This window comes from Adiantum capillus-veneris, chromosome 30 (assembly GCF_014529385.1).
Source record: "Adiantum capillus-veneris isolate H3 chromosome 30, ASM1452938v2, whole genome shotgun sequence".
Lineage (NCBI taxonomy): Eukaryota > Viridiplantae > Streptophyta > Polypodiopsida > Polypodiales > Pteridaceae > Adiantum > Adiantum capillus-veneris.
In genome coordinates this window covers 86,220,876-86,245,684 of record NC_140960.1, presented here as the reverse complement: position 1 = coordinate 86,245,684, position 24,809 = coordinate 86,220,876, and the positions used below count along the sequence as shown (strand labels likewise).

Below are 24,809 nucleotides of genomic sequence, written 5' to 3'. Positions count from 1 at the left end.
AACACACTCCATTAGTGTTGCCAAAACATTTGCAAGGTGCAAAAGTTGAAAAGGTTACCCATCAATTATGTTAACAATTCAATTATAGATGATTAAAGATTATTCTCGATTTTCCACCAAAGTGTTGCCAAACGAGATTTTTCTCAACAAAATGATGCAAGCATGAGTACAATGGAATGCAATTGGTTGTCCTTATGAAAGGTTGCTAGACATCAACTGAGAATCATGAGTACAATGGAATGAAAATGGTCATCCTTCTCAACCACTGTGAGGAAGTGTTTATCCTTCTAAACCACCACGTTACATCAAACCAAGAAGGGATTTGAGTCTTGGAAGGTACTTGTTTGATTCTTTGAAAATATTACTATGAGCCTTTCATCAATATGTACAGAGTCTAACATAAGCTCAAGCATGCCCTCCATGAGAGGTCATATAGAACTTCAAAGTGAGGCTTGAAGTTAGGCTTGAGCCTTACTTGTACAAGAGGTTCTAACCCTAACGTGAAGATTGCCCATGTATTTTAGACTTTGCACAGATGCATGCGAGCATATAAAGAAACAATTCAATCTAAGAAGCAAGGCTTGAACTTAAGTTTGAGTCTCAACACCACAAGTTAGTGTATTCAAAGCAAGTTAAGAACACTCCTAGTATGCCTTATCATAACAATGAATGTTGGAATATGAAATTTTGTAGTCCTTTGTTAAGACCATGGAGAGCACACTTCAAAAGCAATTTTTCAAAATCAAGTTGCATTTGATTCTATATGATGAGGATGTAAAGAAGAGGTGGGTCAAGATTATGAAACAATATGCTCAAGGCTTTCCACCCAATATGAAGGAATACACAATTGACAAAGGTTCCATTAAAAATCTTAAAATATTAAATTTCTAACTATGAAGGGTTGGCAGGTTCAATAAGCACTAGCCAGAATAATGCTTGCACCTCTATTATTCAAGTGCATTTATGCCTTGCAAACAAGAGGTGAAGTTCTTGAACTACAAAATGAGATCTTGAACAAAAGCATATTTCTAAAGAATGGCAAGTATACCCCTAATATAATGGACATGGATGAGATGACTTGGAAGTTAAAAACTTATCAAGTGTTGAAAGGAGTGAAACTCTCATTCTTCTTTGATCTAAGAAGGAAAAAGTTATCATGGGAGCAAGTTTGCAATAAGTACAAGATAGGAGAGTAAGTGTACAATCAAATGATGAGGTATAGCCAGTAGTATGTCAAGGAATGTTTCTAAGAGTATCTAGGATACCAAGTTTTATGATGCATGCAATTCTCATGTACCAACAAACTCACAAAGTGTGAAAGGTAGAAACTCATATTGAATTGATCAATTGTGAAACTTAAGGTTCTTGAAACATTATTTTAGCTAGACTATATTGTGTCTTTATCTAAAAGCATTGAATTGTAATATGGTATATTATTTTGTGAAAGTTGTTATGTGATACTATTCAAATAGTGGGTTTCCAAATACTTTTCTTAGAATCAATTGTTGATTTGAGTGGCATCTATGCACATCTATCATTAACACATTATGGGAGGATCAAAATTGAGTTTGAGCCTCACTAATCAGACAGAATTCATCACAAAGAATGTCTTTTCTATTTAGAGTTCCATCCAAAAATTATAGCAAGATTAAGGAATTAACTATTATGAAAATATAGTAAGGGCTAGCAAGTTTGGTTTTGGTGAGACAAGAATGTCAAAAACACCGTCGAGTCTAAAAATAAAGCTCAAGGTTAACCAGGAGAGCTAGTAAAGCACTAGTATATAAGTCTCAACCAAAAAAGTCCTTGGCATAGACCCCTAGCTGAGCAATTCCAAGTGAGGCTCAAAATTTCATATCCTAGTGTATAAATTACATATGCTAGGTGCAACTCATAAACTCTTTGTGTCTAACAAGAGATTAACATTTATATTGTAGGCTCAAACTTAAGTTCAAGAATTTTCTCCATATGTTAGTGTAGCAGTATCATGTGGGGTCAGACTTATGTCGTATCCTAGTGTAGTAGCTACATATGCTAGGTGAGACTCATAAACTCTGTGTATCCAACAAGAGATTGACATTTATTTTGTAGGCTCAAACTTAAGTTCAAGCTTTGCCTCCATATGTTAGTGTAGCAGTACCATGTGGGGCCAGACTAATGAGAATTGTAGAAAAAGAATGTTATAGATAGTAGTTTATAGCTTGAAAAAATTCATAGATAAAAGGTTTTGTAAATAGGCCTCTTGGCATAGTATTTTGTTGGAGCAACTCATGAGAATACACAATGTTTGAGAATGTATTTATAGTCATTGGATGGAGTTTATCTTTCCTAAGGATGAATTCTAAAATACTTGGATATCATATTATTATTTCAATTGGATTTTATTTTTTATCTTGGTGTTTCTAGACACCACACTCTTTTGAGAACCCCTTCAATTCTGAAATTCATTCTTGAGTATTTTAGAAAAAAATTGGGTATTATTGATATAGCCAAAGATTTAACCTTAATGTTTCAAAATTGTGCTATTAATTTAAAGCACTTATTTCACATGAAGAATGTTGTATAATACAAATTAAGTTTAGTGCCATGCATCCCTCACACTTTTGATGTCCTTGCAATTGATGTATGTACCTATGTGTTTAAATGCAGACACCCCTATAGATATGTGTCAAGGGATATATTTTAATGGGACATTGAGTGTGCCCAAAAATAGATGACATCTCCAAATACACAAAAATACCAGGTTTTTGTATTAGAATTATAAAAAATGGGACTTCAATAATTCCCAAAATTCCTAAATATGTCTTAAAGGGAATATTACAACATTATGAAAATTCAAAGCACACGGAATACAAGAAGGGGAGAAAAAGCCTATTTTAAGCTTTGAAATTACATCATATCATCTTCATCATCCAAATCGAGTGAAGACCGTGTTCACATGCTGTCGGAGGAAAAAATGGTGGCCAAAGAACTTCCTGAGATAGAATTTTTCTTCATACACCATCATGTACAGTTATATTCATGAATAAAACCAAGAAATGTCTTGGAAATATTGCTAGTATGAAATTTTGACCTTGAGAATGCCAGTAAAAAAGCTACTGTGGAGTAATGTTATTTTAAGGTTTTAATGGAATTTGTGTATAACCCGACACCATTCCAGTGATTCCTCCAGATCATTCCATGTTATGAGTGTGTGTGTGTGTGTGTGTGTGTGTGTTGAACTATTAATCATATATTTTATTCACAACTTGAAGCATATGATTCAAAAAGAGAATTGACAAAGATCAATAAAAATGAGTACAAACATTTTTTTTAAAAAATTACATTTGAGATGAAATTTGGATGTTCTAATACATCTAAGAAGTAAAAACTAAAGTAGCGGCAAAATTTCCTACACAAATGGTAGAGCATCATTTGAATCCATTGATCAAAGAAGTCAGAATCCTTACCTACAGCCATCATGCAAAAATATATATATATTAGCATTTTGTTTAGGCATGGAATGCAAATATAGGACGGAATCCGTAGTTGTCATACATGTCCCTCTTATTTATGCATTCAAATCTGTTCAAAAAGGATCAGAACATGTGGTCCATACCCAAGTATGCCTTTGGCAACAACCCTTAGGTTGAAGATTACAGAAAATACATCCATAGGTGCCTTCATATGACAAGTTGTGTGTGTGTGTGTGTGTGTGTGTGTGTGTGTGTGTGTGTGTGTGTGTGTGTGTGTGTGTAGCTGTTCTATTATAGATAATAAGACATAATTGAACTTATCAAAAGACAACTAGCTTTTACACAAAGGAGATGATAAGGACAAAACCATTCGGTCTTAGAATCAATTTTGTACAATGATTGTAGGAATGAAGCATCATTCCAATATATAGTTTAATAAAAAAACTTTTCAAGCAGTAGATATGTGTAATCTAGTGTTGGACAGCTTGCTAGCCAAAAAGAAAAACTTTCCAAGATAAGATAGAGTCCTTACCTGCATCCATCCAAACAAAACGACAGATATGTTAGCCTTGGATGTGTTTTATAGGTATCAATGGACTATACCCGTTGCTATCCATGTCCATCTTACAAACTTTTTAAAAAAACTTACCAGCTAAGTCCATATTTATGAAAAATGTTTTCTCTTTTTTTTACAAAAATCCCAAAGTTTTCAGTAAAGGAGTGTCATTTTGATTAGAAGGCCATCACCCCTTCTAATCCAAGTGTCTGAATCCCCCCTTTTTTATTATTATTTTTATCAATTTTATCAGTTATGTCAGTTCCATCAAAAGAAGTTTTTCTTAAAAAAGTTCCATTTTAAAGTTCTTATATAGTATCAAGCCTGTTTAAGTTTGTTATTAGGTCAGATACCCATCTTGGTAAATGAACTCCAAATTATCCAAAAATCTGTATTCACTTTTCTTAAGCACTCCAAGTAGCACGGAGCCTTGATATAAGCCAGGCCTTGAGCCGAATCCATGAATTTTTAAGAAAAGATATACCATGCTTAACATCAATATCCAAAGCTACAAAAAGGAGTAACATCCGCCCAAAAGAATGCAGAAACTGTAATGTCAACCCAAAGTAAAGACCAAGTACTACAATATTATGCAATCAGGCCCAACATGCCTAAGAACCCATAACAATGCGCAGTAAGACAACAAAGCACCATAAGCTATGTATGTACCACACCCAACCTAAAACAATGCGCAGTAGGATAGGAACACACCATCATCCATGTATGTACCCATAGCCAATCAATATGCGAGGCCTATCAAGGCTTCTCTATGATAGTGCTAAAAAACCTATGTAAAAGCGAGAGTAGCAAGTAAATCACAAGGGATTTTGATGCTCATTAAGCTCCTCAAAGCATGTCTAGTAGCTGTCGACATAGTACTTGCCATGCTACATAAAGTGGCAACACAATCCCCTAAAAAAATCCAATGTTTGACATAGAGCAGTCCTCCAAAAAAAAAAAACCAGTTTTCAGAGATTTTCAACGGCAACAACCAGTACCTCATACGCCCAAAAAAACCTACAGTAATCACGACGTTTAACAGCAACCCCACCAGTGGAAGGGAAAAAATCATGCTAAAATACCATTACAATATATGTTTTTTCCATTCAACCAAGGACCTTAACCCAATTATGTTTATACAGAGCTGAAAACTCATAAAGCACCACATTAGTTACAGCACCATTATCATAATGAAATTGCCCCTTAAACCAGTAGATATTGTAGGAAAAACCAGTACATACCATAAACTACAAAAGCATGCTATTGTTTAATCACGATCCTATTTGCTACACCATGTGGTAACTCCATAATGAGTATGGTCAGATTAGTTCAACGCAAAAATGTACATCATTCATGCCACACCCACATGAGGATTAAGGCTCTTTTTACCATCATTAGATAATTTGCAAATAATTTTCAAAAAAAAATCCTTTATCCATCAACAAAGGATAGCATGAAAAAGTACTTTTACAGATGTGATTTTACTACTATATACTTAAGTACCTTCATCAATATTGAGTTCCTGCATATACAGATATATCACTATATAACAAAATTTCCTCCTCAAAAAGCTTTTGAAATTTCCATTCCCAAAAGAAAGTGCTATTTTTAGCTCAAAACCCATAAAAATCTTAATCTACAAGAATGTAAACTTCTATGTCAAAGAAAGAGATGAGTGTTCAGCTTTAAAAGCTATGAAAATTTCAACTATAATACCAAGATGCCATTACCATCTTAGAGAGAGTACCACTTAGAGGGAGTACAATATCAAAGTTAGGAATATGCATCAGTATCAGAAAATCCCATCAATATGGGAAAGTCCATAGTATATTATGGATGGTAGAGAATCAACCCCCATTTTCCTAGCTTCAAGAACTGGATTTTTGTCGACAACAATTAACGTCCCATGATCAATAAACCCCAATCATGTTATCATAGTGGCACATTTTGGTATCTATATGCCAATGATACCATGCCATTACCAACTTTCCATATCCAAAAACAAACAGTATGTCCAAATTTCGATATTATTTTGCATTCTTATGACAAGCACTTATCTTGCATAAAACATCATGGTCATAGGGGCAACCAAATTAAAGATCAAACTTGTCAGTATATGCCTGTTGTTCAAGTACCAAAACAGCCTAAAGTGGTATATTGGTTAAAACTCGAGATGCCAAATTGAAGATATTTTCAGATCTTGGAGATTTGGGTCAAGCTCCATCCTTAGTTAAACGCTTTAAATGTGCAGATTCTGCCCTTATCACGGTATGAAACAGTTGCAGTAGGATACGAGTGTGTATAATTGAGAGGAGAGCACGAGGGTGCAAGAGGTAGATTGGGACCAAGGCAGACAGAATATCGAGTGTGTGTGTGTGTGTGTGTGCACGCCCCTGAACACAGCCAAAGAAAGAACCATATCCTCTTTGATCAATAAGCTGTATAGCATACCACCACATAAAAGTCCCCCAAAATAATTGTCCTATTCCCAAAGTAACATTCTCATCATTAAGAATTATCTTAGACCTATGGGACTAAATGAAAAATTCTACTTGCTCTATGTTGATTTGATCAATGAATCTTGAGGCTTGAATATTACGGATTTAAGGATGGCAACTAACAATTCATGAGGGCTAGGAGAGAAAGGTATGTTGGCAATGGTTGAGGCTGAAATTTGAGAAAAGCAAGCTTAATGTGATGAGAAACTGAGCACTCACATAGTGTAATAGCTATGATACTTAGACTCTCGTAAATGTGCGCGACTAAGGCGGGCGACCAAGGCAAACTCGATCGGCAACTCGACGGCACCAAGGCTCCGAAGGCTTCCGTTGGCTACGCGCGTAAGAAGTCCCGCTTAATCCTTGCATGAAGGAGGGTTGAACACACCCCATGAGGGTAAGAGGCCAACACTTTACCATCAATCTATTGGCCCTTGTTGTGTATAACAAGGAAAGATAGTCTACTTGTCTTGAAAGGAAAACTAGAAGGAAAGGGAAAGCTTCAAACTTCAAGAAAGTAGCTTTACCCTTACTTTTCACTTCTTGGAGGAAGGCAAGTTTTCCTCCAAAAATTCGTTGTTCCTGAAGGAGATAGCTCCAAAGTGAAGAAAAGCCTTCACAAAGACGATGATTTTTTGTGAAGAATCATCAAAGGAGTTATTGCAAGGAACGAAAAGTGAAGCACTCAAATTCTCGCAAGGCGAGGTTCGCATGCAACGCAAATCGCAGAGCATACAAAACACAATGACTTCAATTTCTCAAGGTACAAGTTGTCATTTCTTTTTCTCTCTTTGCATTAGTGTGTGTTTACCATGCCCAGTGAGGATATCCCACTTACACATACGTTTGATTTTGAGCACGTACATCAAAATCAGGGCACCATGGGTGCTGTTGACACTAATATGCATGATGATGATGATCTAGGAGATCATGGGCTTGTAGATATGGCTTCTTTCAAGACTTTGGAACATCACCAAATCGTACATGAAAGAAACCTCTCTGCATTCAATGCAAATGTTACCAATCTTACAGAGTTACTTCTGAAATTTATGAATTCACAGACAGCTCCAGGAGCCATAAGTGGTACGGTTCAAGGGAACCAAGCTTGCACGACTCAAGGAGTCCAAGAGACAAGTGCTGCAGAAGATGCAGAAGGTAGCAATGCATTACTTAATAATATCACCATTCCTGAGTTTCACGGGGAAGAGCATGATCGCAACAAGGATGCGATCAATACGTTCTTACACAAATTCATAGATTGAGACACACCCCGGATATAAAGACGGCTATGGAAACAAGTTTATCTCTTAAAGGCAAGGCCTATAAGTGGTGGATGACATTTCCAATAGATGCTCGTCCTCCGTCTTGGGCTACGTTTCAAGCTTCTTTCTCCGAAGAGTTTTTGGACTCCAATAAAGAAGATAAGAATTGGTTAGCATGGGATGCATGCCGCATGTCTGGCCTCTCTCTCACACAATACCTTTCAAAGTATCAAAAAATCATATTAAAACTAAAAGGTCTCGATGAATTCCAAAAGATACGGGGTTTTAATAGGGGTCTTGACAAAGACTATCTTCTTCATGTCAAGACCCAACATCCAAAAACTTTGCAAGAAGCCATTAGTCATGCACAAAGATATGATGATGGCCAAGAGAGGAAAGGAAATGTTCCTTACTCTAAGAATAATTTTGCTAAGACTAATGTGGCTAAAAGCCAATGGCGAGGTAGATCTCCCACACGTTCCAAGAGGAATAAGAGACAATTTACCTCTCCACGTCCACAAGAAGCCTAAGCAATCACAAGATACTCCGCGTGGGTCTCTCAGTACTGCTGATTTTGAGCGTGCAAAGAAACACAATTTGTGTTTTAGATGTCTTTCGGACCAACATAACAAGAAAGATTGTCCTCTTTTGCAAGAAAGAAAAGACCATGCACATGGTGCAACGCCTCACATTAGATTCATCTCCTAAATATTGTGCTGTAGAGGTTCTTCATATGGAAGAAAAGCACAAGTGTTGTGTGTCTGCTTCAATGTGGCAGCCCACCTTTGGCCCCCATGATTTGATTCGCATGCATGGAAATATTAACGGACAACGTGTTCGTATTTTAGTGGATGATGGTGCAACTCATAACTTCTTGAACTATAAGCTAGTCAAGAAATCGAAGCTTACACAGACTCCCTGCTCTCACAAGTATGTGGTGGAGCAGATGTCTGGGAATGATAAAGAAGTATGGGACATTGTAGTTCAAGGGGTTGAGCTTATTGTTCAAGATCATACGATGACCCTTGACTTCCAAGTTATGAACATGGACCGTACTGATGTAATTTTAGGATGGTTTAGGAAACACATTGCACACTAGTTATGAACACAACTCCTTATCCTTTATGGCCAATGGTAAACATGTGCTTTTGCTTGGTGAGAAAAATATACCATCTGCACCTCTTATATGTACAGCCGAGCTTTCTATTTTTCAGAAAGCAAATTTAATAGATGAAGTCTTTTTGTGTTACTGCTTGTCTCTAAGTCTTGTGAATTCTCAAGAGCAAAGTGCGGTGAATTCTAGTAATGGTATGCAAAGTGCAATGACTTTTAGTAATGGTAAGCAAAGTGAAATGAATTCTAGTAATGGTATGCAAAGTGCAATGAATTCTACTGATAAACAAAGTGTTAACAAATCTAACGAGCAAAGTGCTCTCAATTTTAATTCTATGGAGCAACGTGCAACTGTTGTAAAACAAACATTACAGGAATTACAAGATTCTCCATCCTAGCATAACTCTAGTTTACTTTCTCCTTTTGCACGGCAAAAACTGACTCACTTACTCACGGAGTATAGTGATGTAATCTCAAGTGATTTACCACCGGGTTTACCCCTACACATGATGTGCAGCATGGCATAGATGCCTTGCCAGGCACTAAACCGGTGAGTAAACCACCTTATCATATGAGTGGTAAAGAAGCCAAGGAGGTTGAGAGTCAGTTGGTTGACTACCTTGCTCGTGGTTTCATTAGACCTAGCACTTCGCCTTAGGCATCACCAATTCTATAGGTAAAAAAGAAAGATGGTACTATACACATGTGCGTAGATTATCGTGGATTAAATGCGATAACCATCAAGAACAAGTATCCTCTACCGCGAGTGGATGAGTTATTTGATCAACTCCACGAGGCAAGATACTATACAAAAATAGATCTTCGTTCAAGATACCACCAGGTACGTATCCTATTGCAAGATATCTCCAAAACTGCCTTTAGAACACGGTTTGGGCATTTTGAATTTTTGGTAATGCCTTTTGGTCTAATCAATGCTCCAGCTACATTTATGACACTCATGGATAGTGTCTTATGTCCCTATCTTGGAAAATTTGTTGTAGTTTTCCTTGATAATATTCTCATTTACAGTAAGACTGAAGATGAAGACATAGAACACTTACGATTAGTGTTTGAACAGCTACAAGCTCACGCGTTGTATGCTAAGCAAAGCAAGTGCGATTTCTTTAAAACAGAGATACATTACCTCGGTCATGTGATCTCTTATTCTGGCATCAAGATGGACACTCACAAGGTCGCTGTCATTCTTCGATGGCCACATCCCAACACGGTGTCAAAAAGTTGGCGGTCGTGCCAGGAAGGCACCGGGCCTCTTGCTATGAAAGTTTGTGAGGAAGCTCAAGGGTTATGAGAAGGAGCTAAGATGTAGATAACATAGCTTCTAGAGCTAAAGAAGAAATGTAGACAAAGAAGCCGCTCACTTTCCCTTACAAACACATACATACTAAAGAGAACTCATGAAAGATAGTCAAAACAAAACAAAAATGAAAACATCGAGATTACGATCATATCGTATCATGGGTAGGCTAAAAGGGTTAATGGATGAGTTAATGATATTTAATCTTTGTTGTCCAAATAAGCTACGGATTGCTCTTTGGAAATGTAGCTTTGTGCTTACTATAATGTATATGTTTTGTCTAGCAATGGGGATTAGTTGTAAGTGCAAATCCTCTTGATTCATAATAAAATAACCACACTCACATCAAAAGAGAAGTTATAGTCAATAATAGGTAGTATGATGGGATCTGGAGAGAGAAGTATTTCGTTGAGCCTTTCAGGACCAAATAGAAACACTATGTGTTGTTGAAAGTGAATCTTTCGACTAATCCAAATGTTGACACTAATAGATTGCACAGAATGGAAATGAAAGAAATCGCCTCTATGTGGATTATGGTTATTCATCGATGATATACTTAGTATGTTCAAAGATAAAGGTGTGAAAGAAGTGAAAGGAGAAGAAGAAGAGAGTTTCTCTCCCAAGCCCAATTGTTGCCCTTAGGCAATAAGGATACTGCGGGGAGAGAAGTACCTGTAGCAAGGAGATTCTAGAGTTTGTGAAAGAGAATGAGAACCTTGAGAGAGAGAGAGAGAGAGAGAGAGAGAGAGAGAGAGAGAGAGAGATGCATGTGGAAGATGAAGATATGGTTACTAACCTTGTGCACATAATTGTTTCCCGCAAGAAGGTTGTACCCATTACATTGACAAGCTTGTTGCTTGAATACCTTTCAATGAAACAATTAGGACACAGCAAGAGAGACCAAAGGAGGAGTAAGATAAAATTAGAGATAGATCTAAGTGTGGTGGTGGTATTAAAGATAGATAATGAGAGATAGAGATAGAGTTAGAGACAAGTATTGGACTAGATATGCAAATGAAAGTAAAACTAGCAACATATATCTTACTTGAGAGCAATCGCCATCACCTTAATGGAGAGAGAAGATGAGGCAAGACTTCAGCCATTCTTCAAGAGAAAGTGTGACACTAAGATGAGTGTGTCACTATGGAATTGAGCTATTCTCAGTCACTCATAACTTACCCCAATGAAGAGAAGGTTTCCCTTTTTATAGGTGAGGGAGTTATGTTTTACATAATCACTTGATTAGGCTAAAGAGTTAGCCCAAATCAAATGTTCTTTGGATATTTCTTAGAATGGGCTATATTAGGACTCAAAATATCATGAAACTCAGCATTTTTGGTCGTTGAGGCTCCATGTGGGTGCATGATGTATATGGCCCCACCTAGGCATCTTCTGTGTGGCTCCAGCAGGGGTCCCAACTTGTGTGTCTTGTCCTTCAAGGCATCTTTGAGGTGTCACATTCACATGCTTGTGTCTTTTATCCTCCAAATATCTTATTTTATGAAAAAACACCAAGATTACCTCTTTTCACTTGATTCACCTGTTTACCATCTCTTCTTGCAGTGTAGTTGTGAGAGGATTTTTCACTCTTTTCCCTGTAACTTGGATTGGCATGCTTCAAAAGGCAAAATTGGCCTACTAAAAGAGCTTGACTTGGTTTTGGCCTTTTCTCCACGCCCTTAGGTCGGGATTTTCAAATTGGGATGGTCCAAGAAGCTTTGGATCTTCCTTTTCGTAAAGTCTTGTAGTAGGCCTTTCCCTCTTGTATGTATCCAAGAAGGTATGCATTATTGAAGGGTTATATTATTAAATAAATATGGAAAGAAGAAAATAATTTATATATGATAGGATATAGCTGAGATATTATAAGAAATATACAAATGCTTTTTTCCCAGATAAAAAGAGGCACAATCATTGATACTTGCTTATAGTACTTTCTAATAGTAATGTACATTTATATTACTTCAAAGGTAATACTAACGTATGGTAGAAAGCTTTTATTTATGCATATGAGTATTATATGAAGTATACTTATGCATCAAAAAGTCACAAGATAAATCGTTTAATGCCCGTTCCCACTATATACGTGCCACAGCACGACATCCACCCCCTCTAAACCTGCACATCCTCCGGTATGTGCCACGTTGTCTCTTTGTTAGATCAGACCTCTTGTACATCTTCTTTGCTTTCTTCTTCACTGGATGATTCTAGAGCTTCATATTCACTTTGATCTGCACCTGTGTTTTTCTCTTCTTCCTCATCAACATCTTCTAGATCATTGTCTCTTCTTCTCTTAAACATTTTAATCCTTTTTCCCGCAATGGGAATCTTTACTTCTGTACCATTTAGTTCAGACAAGCTGTAAGTAGCATTTTCATGCACATGCTTTACAACATACGGTCCAAACCATCGTTTTGAGAACTTACGCATAACTGTGTGCTGGTTATCAAGGCTACTATCATACACTAAAACCCAGTCACCTTTGTCAATTGCTTTGCTCCTGAGTCGATGTCGCTTATCAAAGTAGTCCTTGTTTTTCAACCTTGCATTTTTGCGTCGTTCTTTTGCAGCTTCAATGTCTCTAGGTCTTCTTTCTAGTTGCCTTATACGTAGTGCAAGGAGATCTTCCCTGCTAAGCCCCTCTTGCCAAGGTAGTACATTCCATGTGGGAATTGTATCTTCAATCGGCATCACTGGCTTTTGACCATACATTAGCTCCGCAGGCATATATCCAGTTACTGAGCTATGTGTTGTACGATCAGCCCATAAAGCATATGGTAACAGTTTTGGCCACTCATCAACTCTTCCTTCACAAGCCTTGGCCAAAGCTTTGATGATATGAGAATGCCCTCTTTCACTCTTTCCATTGCCTTCAGGTTGTAAGCTGTAGTAAGAGAAAGCTTGATTCCTAATCTAGAAAAGAACTCCCTTGCTTCTTCGACATCCAGTTCACCTCTATCTGCAGTAATTTTTCCCACACAACCATAACGGCAAATCACCTCATCAAGAAGGAATTTGCACATAGCTTCTGTGGTTTTAGCTCTTAATGCTCTTCCTTCAACCTGATTAGTTAGGTCCTCTCGTGCAAGAACCAAGTATCTCATCTGCCAGAGTCCTAAAGGCATTGTAACTAGATCCACAACCCATTTATAGTGCATGGCTAGTGGATATGTAGGGTGCAATCCATCACGATGTCGGACATTTGAATACATTTGACAAGTTACACATGACTCTACAAATTGAGATACATCTTTATACATACCCTTCCACCAATAGTTTTCTTTCAACTTGGAGAAGGTTGCCCACACACCCCTGTGTCCAGCCCATAGACTCTCATGAAACTCTTGCATGAGCTTTACTTGGAGAAGGTTGCCCACACACCCCTGTGTCCAGCCCATAGACTCTCATGAAACTCTTGCATGAGCTTTACTTGAGTCTCTTTTTTACATATAACCCGTTGTGGTGTAGCACCCTTTTGTTTAGGATGCTTCCACAAGTAACCATCCCTCAAAAAGTATCCATATGCTTTTCTGTGTATCCTCTTGAATTCTTGTTCAGACCAATCATCCTGTTTTGTTAGAGTACTCAAGTAGCTTCCAATAAGAAGCCAATCACCTTCATAAAGCTCTTTCAAGAGCAATTCAAGTGTATTAGTCATGCAGACATAGTTACCTTTGACATGAGAGATGGAATAGAACTTTGTGCCCACATCATCTCCCTCATCAATTATCTGTGACTCATCTTCATACCTTGCCCTTGATAGCATATCTGCAGCTGTATTGTCTTTACCTGCAATGTGCTTGAACTCGGAATTTAAGGACTTAATGTAGGCAATCCACCGCAACATAGCAATGTCTGGCGTTGAGCAGCTTGTAATCATCCCAAGAAGTGGTAGACAATCTGTTTCTACAACCACACATGCACCAATTAGGTAGCCTTTCCCACTTTTCAAGGCTGTAACCATACCCCATTACTCTCTCTTTATATGTGGATAGTTTCTTTGGCGAGCACTTAGTACCTTTGCTCCAAATCTTACCACATACATGTGTTCTTCTTTGTCATCTTGCCCTATTGCCCATCCAATCCCTCTAGGACTGGTGTCTACTGTCACAATTACTGGCCTTTGACACTCATAGTCTACCTTTCTCAAAGTCGTTGTTGCTGACTGGAGCAACTCCTTTAGCTTTTTCATGGATTTTACATGTGCTTCTGTCCATTTAAACTTTTGATTCTTTCTAAGCAGCTGATAAAGAGGATCAGCTACATGTGTATAATGTGGAATCCAAATAACATAGAAGACACATGCTCCCAGAAACCTTCTTACCTCAATGATGCTAGTGCATATTTCTTTCATTCTTTGGATGGCATCTACCTTTGTTGGACAAGGTTTCCTACCATATGGGCCGCACATGTGCCCCACAATGAGCACTTCATTGACACCAAACATAGACTTTTTCCCTGACAATGTAAGATTCACTTCTTCCAGCCTAGACAAAATTTTATCACAATCATTTATGTGATTTACCACAAACCTGCGACATCTCTTGAGATCCAAAGCTTCATCTTTGTCACTTTCTTCACATCCTTTGATAAGAAAATCATCAATGAAAGGCATTGTGATTTGAGGAATAAAGTCACGTAAGACCTTATTCATCCCATTCATCATATGTGAAACCGAGTTGGTTGCTCCCTATGGCAAGGTACACATCTTTACCAAACCAAAAGGTGTCCTCATGGTTGTCAAGTCTCTGCTTTCGATTGCAAGCTGAAATTGATCATACCTTGAGTAGAGATCCCCCATTGATTAGATTGCCCTCCCTGCAAACGCCTCTGCAAACTCATCCACAATTGGACCTGTACCTACATTTCTAATTGTCACCTTGTTCACTGGTTGCATATCTTGGATGAAGCGTAGAGAACCATTCTTCTTTGGAACTGTGAACCACCTATTTGAGTATGGAGCACAAGAAGGCTCCAAGATTTCCATTTTGATTTTCTCATTCAGTAGCTCTAGTAACTTTGGCAAATGAGCCTTTGGAACGGGAATGGGCCGCAGATTCCAAGGCACATGAGGTATTGTGAAAATTACCATTGGAGCTACAATAGAAGGATCAACACATCCTATCTAATGTGGCTCAAATGCAAAAGCCTTACCATGATTTGAAAGCATTTCTTTGAAGCACTTTGTCTCCTCCTGTGTTAGAAACTCCTCGCAACCAATCTACAACTCTTGAAAAGACTCCTTTGTGAAGGTATGCCCAATATTTTTAGGATTCCTCAAACTTGGTTGTAAAGAAGCCTGCTTAATCTTTTCCCTGTTGTTGGGTGGTAAGGGTGAAGCTACTAGTTTCACCTTCTTTGCTACACTCTTGTATTTAGTTTCCACATGGACTTCTGGGCCAACTATTTGACTTTCTTTAAAGGCTTCTATTACTTGATACATTTCCATAGAACAAACTTCCACAACTTCATTTTCAAGATGCAAATTAGACCCCATTATAGCATCAAGCTCACCCATAGTATCTACAAAAGAAACTTGTTCACACAAACCCAAAACATTTTCAGTAGGCTCTAGCAACCCACTCTTTTTCATGCCTATTTGTACATTATGCACATATTGCCTCTCACATTTCTTCAAATCTTCAAGTTTTGTAAAACATACTGATCCATTCCTTGTTACCAAGGAGCCCGTTGAAAAAGTTTCACCTATTTTTGGATCAGGCGAGACCCTTTTTCTTTCTGTACCACTGCAATCTCGCTTTACAATGGTACTTGGCCAAAACCCATCATTTCTCTATGATCATGAAACTCTTTGCTCACCTTTGGTAGAGGATGTTCTCTGAGGTTGTCACGATTTCTTTCATGGTTTACACAAACTGTGAGAAATTAGACAGCTCGTTTACCATCTTTGCTACGTATCCTAGCATATGTTGAACCATCATCCATTACCTTTGTTTCCATTCGAACTCCCACAATGTAGGGTTGTCCAAGGATGAGATGATATGAAGATGTATCCTGTACAAAGAAGTTTTGGTCAATCTTTACATCACCTATTGTTACCTTCACACCTGGACATGCTGCATACAATTCACCGGATGAATTCTTTGCCACTTTTACCATCTAGCCATGATCTGTGTCCATCGACCATTTGCACTTGTTGTAGAGACTCTTTGATATTATGTTTATTTCTGAACCATGGTCAATCAATGGCTCTTCAAGATCACCTACCTTGACCAAAGTTTTTGTAGTAGCCCTTGCCCAATGACTTCGTGAATAGTAACTCTTAGGAATATCCTCAACTTCTTCATCATCATTTGAGAAATGCACTTGCTTCACTCTCCCACTAGATTGGTAGCATCCTACCATAGTTCCATCATCCTCCTCCTTATTTTGCAGCTGTATCCCTTGTGTCTTTGAGGTTTCCCCTTCAATTGTGGACGAGAAACTTCAGCAAGAGTTTGCCTCTTCCTCTTGATGATGTCAATGATCTCCTCATGGAATTCACGCTTTGCAATGCCAAGAACTTCTCTTAGAGTAAACTCAATCTTGCTATTTAAGATCCTTTCCTCCAAGACTTTCTTTAAATCTGTAGCAACCTCAATATCAGATTGTAGTTTATAAGTTGGGCCTTTTGTCTTACCTTTTGCTGGCTCTTTCTTCTTTTCTGTTATAGACTCCTCCATGAGTACTTCAGGTGGAGATGCTCCTTGTGTTGAGGGTGTTTGAGAAGGCATTGAGTCGCTTCTTCCCCCACTTCTAGAAGCTCTTTTTGATGGTCCTTCATCAGCATTCTCATGCCTGCGCTTCTCTTCTACAATCGCCTCATTTTGTTGGCATTTTGTAATGTAGGCATGCACTGACAATGAGTCCACTGGATCATTCCATCCTGTTTCTAGACGTATGCAATCACCTGCTTCATGTAGAATCTCTTTTGTAAGCTTTTTCTTTTTAGCTAATTGCATGACATTTGGCCAAATTTGACCATGATGGTCACTCACCTCTTCATCAGTAAGATGCTCAATTTTTACTCCATAAGTAGCTGCCTCAACTGAAGAGGTGGCATGGTTAGTTGCCATATCTTCAACTAAGGTTTGCATTCCCCCCTTCCCAAAGTTAGTTCTCAAGGGTAGACCTGTCTCTCTTAAGTGGATTTTACCATCCTTAAAAAAGACAACGTCTTTTGACAAAGCATCACGAAAATCATCACAATCCCTTCTTACATGGTTTGTACTATCATACCAAATACATCTATTAACAAACCCTTCCTTGGGCTGTTATCTTTGCCTAAGAAGTGACCCTGATGGTGTGCCTTCTTCTTCAAGCTTTGCAAGTTTCACCTTCAAGTAACGCATTCCCTTCACAAGTTCATCTAGCATAGACTCATCAAACTTAGGAGCTATATAAGTAGGCTTTACCATTTTGTCAAAAGTTGAGGTTGAAGGACTTGTAGTGTTTACTACCATCTTGTCCCTTCTTCTTTGTCGTTTGGCAAGCAACGAGACAGCACCTTCAACTTCATTCCAACTGGTCTTTAGTCCTTGCTCAGCATCTTTATCTTCAAGGAGAAGCTCCAAATTTTCTTGAAACTCTTTACCTGCGGATTGTAAGAAAAGATCTGTCTTCTCTGCATCTAGTGTGGCCCTTTCTGTCCTGGTGAGTTGTACATAGCGTCGCTCAAATTCCCTAAGTAGCTTTGTTATTGATAGTCCTTGCTTTGGCTTGACTACCCATTCTAAGAATGTCCTTTTGGTCACTCTCTCTGAGTCCTCCATGAAATATTCCTCCTTTAAAGCTACTTTGAGCTCTTCCCAATTTCTCCCATGCCCATCTTTAATTGCCCTAACATGCTCCCTAATTTCTGGAGCAACAACTAGCTCAAAGCTTTGAATCATCTCACCTTCTAACACGCGATGTAGCTCCATCTCTTTCACATACTTGCGTAAGTACTTGGTTACATCTTTTCCATTGAACTAATCCATTCTGTTGACGACCACTTGTATGGCCTTCGTTGCTAAAATCTCCCTTTTTTCAGAAGCATGTTGTTGTTGCATGAACATTGCAAATGCTTGAAACATTTACATTGTTGCTGGGTCAAAATGCATACCCTGTTGCTCAACATGATCACCCATGGTTACGCACAAAATCTCACCCTGGCAGTTTCGCATCGGGTTCACCAAAAATATGTCAAAAAGTTGACGGTCTTGCCAGGAAGGCACCAGGCCTCTTGCTGTGAAAGTTTTTGAGGAAGCTCAAGGGTTATGAGAAGGAGCTAAGATGTAGATAACATAGCTTCTAGAGCTAAAGAAGAAATGTAGCCAAAGAAGCCGCTCACTTTCCCTTACAAACACATACGTAATAAAGAGAACTCATGAAAGATAGTCAAAACAAAACAAAAATGAAAACATCGAGATTACGATCATATCGTATCATGGGTAAGATAAAAGGGTTAATGGATGAGTTAATGATATTTAATCTTTGTTGTCCAAATAAGCTACGGATTGCTCTTTGGAAATGTAGCTTTGTGCTTACTATAATGTATATGTTTTGTCTAGCGATGGGAATTAGTTGTGAGTGCAAATCCTCTTGATTCATAATAAAAATAACCACACTCACATCAAAAGAGAAGTTATAGTCAATAATAGGTAGTATGATGGAATCTGGTGAGAGAAGTATTTCGTTGAGCCTTTCAGGACCAAATAGAAACACTATGCGTTGCTGAAAGTGAATCTTTCGACTAATCCAAATGTTGACACTAATAGATTGCACATAATGAAAATGAAAGAAATCGCCTCTATGTGGATTATGGTTATTCATCGATGATATACTTAGAATGTTCAAAGATAAAGGTGTGAAAGAAGTGAAAGGAGAAGAAGAAGAGAGTCTCTCTCCCAAGCCCTATTGTTGCCCTTAGGCAATAAGGATACTACGGGGAGAGAAGTACCTGTAGCAAGGAGATTCTAGAGTTTGTGGAAGAGAATGAGAACCTTAAGAGAGAGAGAGAGATGCATGTGGAAGATGAAGATATGGTTACTAACCTTGTGCACATAATTTTTTCCCGCAAGAAGGTTGTACCCATTACATTGACAAGGTTGTTACTTGAATACCTTCCAATGAAACAATTAGGACACAACAAGAGAGACCAAAGGAGGAGTAAGATAGAATTAGAGATAGATCTAAGTGTGGTGGTGGTATTAAAGATAGATAATGAGAGATAGAGATAGAGTTAGAGACAAGTATTGGACTAGATATTCAAATGAAAGTAAAACTAGCAACATATATCTTATATGAGAGCAATCGCCACCACCTTAATGGAGAGAGAAGATGAGGCAAGACTTCAGCCATTCTTCAAGAGAAAGTGTGGCACTAAGATGAATGTGTCACTATGGAATTGAGCTAGTCTCACTCACTCATAACTTACCCCAATGAAGAGAAGGTTTCCCTTTTTATAGGTGAGGGAGCCATGTTTTACATAATCACTTAATTAAGCTAAAGAGTTAGCCCAAATCAAATGTTCTTTGGATATTTCTTAGAATGAGCTATATTAGGACTCAAAATATCATGAAACTCAGCATTTTTGGTCGTTGAGGCTCCATGTGGGTGCATGATGTATATGGGCCTCACCTAGGCATCTTTTGTGTGGCTCCAGCAGGGGGTCCCAACTTGTGTGTCTTGTCCTTCAAAGCATCTTTGAGGTGTCACATTCACATGCTTGTGTCTTTTATCCTCCAAATATCTTATTTTATGGAAAAACACCAAGATTACCTCTTTTCACTTGATTCACCTGTTTACCATCTCTTCTTGCAGTGTAGTTGTGAGAGGATTTTTCACTCTGTTCCCTGTAACTTTTGACATGTAACTCGGATTGACATGCTTCAAAAGGCAAAATTGGCCTACTAAAAGAGCTTGACTTGGTTTTGGCATTTTCTCCACGCCCTTAGGTCGGGATTTTCAAATTGGGATGGTCCAAGAAGCTTTGGATCTTCCTTTTCATAAAGTCTTGTAGTAGGCCTTTCCCTCTTGTATGTATCCAAGAAGGTATACATTATTGAAGGGTTATATTATTAAATAAATGTGAAAAGAAGAAAATAATTTATATATGGTAGGGTATAGCTGAGATATTAGAAGAAATATACAAATGCTTTTCTCCCAGACAAAAAGAGGCACAATCATTGATATTTGCTTGTAGTACTTTCTAATAGTAATGTACATTTATATTACTTCAAAGATAATACTAAGGTATGGTAGAAAGCTTTTATTTATGCATATGAGTATTATATGAAGTATACTTATGCATCAAAAAGTCACAAGATAAATCGTTTAATGCCCGTTCCCACTATATACGTGCCACAGCACAACAACGATTGAGGAGCTTCAAATATTTTTAGGCATGGCTAGATTTTATCGACAATATATCCGTGCCAAAATCAATGTTGATATGACAGATCAACTTAAAGCAAAAGGTAAGACCTTTTCTTGGGAAGAAGCCCAAAAACGCAGTTTCGAACAGCTCAAGATAGCTATAGTCACTGCTTCCATCCTAGCAATCGTCGACCCACTTAAGCCGTTTGTGGTAGAGATTGATGCTAGTGATAAAGCCATCGGTGCGGTACTTCTCCAGGAGGGAAGACCTATGGCCTTTGAAAGTAAAAAGTTAGATAGAGCTCAATAGAATTATTATGTCTATGAAAGAGATCTCTATGCCATAATTCACGCTTTACGAAAGTGAGGACACTATTTATATGGTGCCGAGTTTGAAGTAGTTTTTAACCATGAGAGTATCAAATGGTTTACTACTCAAACAGACTTAAAGGGCCGTAAAGCTAGATGGGCAGAAATCCTTCAAGATTATGATTGTAAGCTACGATATTGCAAGGGGCGATATAATGTAGTAGCGGATGCACTAAGTCGGATGCCTCAGATTAATTCACTTGCTTTCATGGAACTAAAGAGTGGATTTCTGGAGTCATTACGTGGCAAGTGTGCACAAGATCAATCATATGCTAAAGGGTGGAGTGCAGTTTTAAAAAAGGATCCCTCACACTCACATGTCTCTCAACAGCCAGATCAACATGTCTCTGCTCGCGCAGATAAAAAATCCAACACACAGAGCTCCACCCTTACTTAGGAAGAGCTTAAGCGATGGAATAATTTTTTCATTGATGATGGCTAGTTACTCCACAAAGTTAGAGTATGTGTGTCAAAGGACTCAGACACTAAGCGCCAAATCTTATTTGAGTGCCACGATAGTCCAAGTGCTGGTCATCCATATATCCGTAAGATGTATGTCTTAGTTCGACGGCAATTTTATTGACCGGGCTTACATCATGATATTCAAGAGTACGTACTAAGCTGTCAACAGTGCCAAGTTAATAAGGCAGAGCGCCTCAAAGTAGGTGGCCTTTTACATCCTTTAGAGATTCCACAAGGTAAGTGGGAGAGTATCTCTATGGATTTTGTAGTAGGACTACCTACTACAAATCGTGGCCATGATGTCATTTGGGTAATTGTAGACCGTCTCACAAAGATGGGTCGATTCATTCCCACTAAGACTACGGTTAAGACACCGAAATTAGCACGGCTATTTGTAGAGCATATATATAAACTCTACGGTCTTTCAGCTAGTATCATTAGTGCTGACAGAGATCGAAAGTTCGATAATCACTTCTGGAGAGCTATGTTCCAAAAGTTGAAAACTAAACTTAATCTAAGTACTGCTGATCATCCAGAAATGGATGGTCAAATAGAAAGAGTTAATCAAGTGCTAGAGAATATGCTACGAACGAGCATACGTTAGCAAGAAGTAAACCAATTGGGAAGACTCCTTACTTATATTGGAATTTGCTTATAATAGTTCAAAGCGTGTGACTACAGGGTTTAGTCCATTTATGCTTTTGTATGGATTTCAACGTAGATCACCCATTACGGTGGGCTGGCCAAGGAGAAGATACAATAAGCGAAGAATTTTTCCCAAGACCATTTTTGACATGCTTCGAGTTGCTCGACAGAATGTTAAGCAAGCTCAAGATCGATATAAGAAGTACGCAGATGAGCATTGACGTCTTGCTACTTTCGAAGAAGGAGACAAAGTTTTCCTCAAAGTTCTGGAGCATTCAGAAAGTATGAAGACGGAAAAAGTTGCTAAACTTTCACCACGCTATTGTGGACCGTTTACCATTCTCAAACGTATAGGTCAAGTGGCCTATAACTTAGCTCTTCCAGAGCACTCACGAGTTCATCATGTTTTTCATGTTAGCCGTTTACGAAAACAGTTAAGACAGAATGATAATGTCATTGACACAGGTATGTTGGTTGACCTTATCACACCGCCAAGCATTCTTCATGAGCCCAAAAAGATTTTGGATTCTCATGAGCTTCGCACCAGACATCATGTCAAACGACAAGTGTTGGTAAAATGGCTGGATAGACCTGAAGAAGGTTCTACATGGAAGAATGTCTCCACACTTAAGAAACCATTTTCTATGTTTGTTTTCGAGGAAGAAAACGATTCTCCAAGGGGGGGGTAATGAAAGGACATGGGTCCTATGGGCAAGGCCACTGGCACGGCCGAACCAATGTGTACGCTAGGGGGAGGCTATAAAATAGCACGGTTCGGTGGAGGCTAGCACACGCATTACCACCGCCCTTTCACTCCTCTCCCAAGTAAAAACATACATTTGTAATGAGAGAGAGAGAGAGAGAGAGAGAGAGAGAGAGATCATTGCATGCTTAGAAGTCAAGACTTCAATTTTGCAGCATGCCCATAGTTTAGCATAATGCCCAAAACACTTGCAAAGATAAATAAGTAAGCAATTGTTATTTTTTCTTTTGCTGCCATCAACTTTTGAGGTGCCAATGGTGCTTGAATACACTGTAAAGAATTTATATGCTACAACAATAACTTGCGTACATATTGTTGTGATTGGATGATGATGTATGCTATTGTCATAGCTGCCATACGTGGTTCAAAACATAGGTAGAGATACAAACACGTGAGGCATCTAAAGAGAATTGTAGACGGAACCAATTACCTTTCGGCGGATACTAAAAGAAAGCCAATTCAGCTCTTAGTTCTCATCTTTTTATAATCTACTGTCATAGTTGATTTGTACCATCGAGATTTAAAACACTGTGCTCCCACGGTAGACCAAGGAGATCATGAACCCTTTGACTATCACTTTCAAGAATGCAACAAACTCTATATATGTAGAAATAAAACATTGATTATTTTGTAGAAAACATTGATTATTTTGTAGCTAAGGGAAGATAACATTTTAAGAATAGAAATCATATTATTTGGCCGCAACAACGTGCAGATCACATACTAGTTATACATAAAGCAAGAGTTCATGCCAAGGACCTATCATAAGTAAGGAACCTTTCAATTCCAACATCATAGTTGTTATGCGAATGCCAAAAAAACAAGACATCTATTAGCAAAACATTGTAATATCATCCAACCAAAGTATAGTTCCAAAACTATACACATAATCATGGTCAAAAGCGAACAGCATTCCTTGTGTAGTTTGGAGAATTCGATAAAACCAATAAAGTTTAATTTTTGGTAGCCAAAACCAATATTAATTACAGAGATTGCATAATATTCAAGCTACCTTCCAAACACTATGACTCAAAATTGACAATTCACAATTCTATTTGATCAATCACCCACATCCATTCTAAGTAGATGCAAAGCACTTACCTGGTGTGAGGACATCCTCCTTCGATTTCCCAAGTTTAATGTGACAAAGCATCTTGCTATCATATTGGGGCCATGCATGTTGCATTTCGCAAGAAGCAGCTGCGAACACAATAGTGTTGATGTCGAATGCGATCACCGCCTGGGTGTGCCTTAAGCGGAAGCACGAAAGTAGCCTTTCACTGCAGAACATGAGAGATTGCGATGGCTAGGTACGCATCTAATCCACCATGCCTCTCTGCACATGGCCATGAGCACCTACCTATCTCTGTTCAACGGAAAATTGTGTGTGTGTGAGTGCACATGGCCATGAGCACCTACCTATCTCTGTTCAACGGAAAATTGTGCGTGTGTGTGTGTGTGTGTGTTATCATTCCATGAGGATGCGATCGTGGGCTAGCCAAGGATCACCTAAGCAACCATGCAGAGATAGTGACCACAAGAGGATGCATAAGCAGAGATAGAGAGACAGAGATGAGCTCTGGGAAAACACAGCAGTATGATGCAAGCAAATCACAAGGACATGCAAGCCAAGGGACGGTCTAGAGGGGTTGCTTAACATGGGGAAGAGCAGGACAAAGGGCCTAACTGGCAGAAAGAGGTGTCTGAACAAAAAGAGATAGATAGCATGTTGTGAGATAAAGAGAAAAAGAGACCGTGCTTTGCATTAAAGAACTTGTAGGTGGACCCATGTAGGATGTTTGCGAACCTACTTGTGAATTACTACGATTGAGATTTCTAAGGGCACATTCACACGCATGGTTGGAGGGGGTAAAGATGCCGTCACACTTTTTGGAATTTATTGCCAACAAAAAAGCATGTTGCACCTACGCCTGTGTCGTGTAGCTCCAAAATGAAGCTTGCCATGGCTAATTTTGCCATTTTTGGCAAAGTTGGATTAGCAAAGGCAGCGT

General features: G+C 38.5%; 1 long non-coding RNA gene across 1 annotated transcript; it reads right to left on the bottom strand.

The window, feature by feature from the left end:
• Positions 1–3,807: 3,807 nt before the first annotated feature.
• Positions 3,808–24,515, bottom strand: LOC147418350 (uncharacterized). Its single transcript, XR_015187224.1, has 2 exons — positions 23,899–24,515; positions 3,808–3,987 (listed from the first exon to the last, which is right to left on the bottom strand). It is a non-coding gene; the product is annotated as an uncharacterized LOC147418350 (long non-coding RNA).
• Positions 24,516–24,809: the final 294 nt, after the last annotated feature.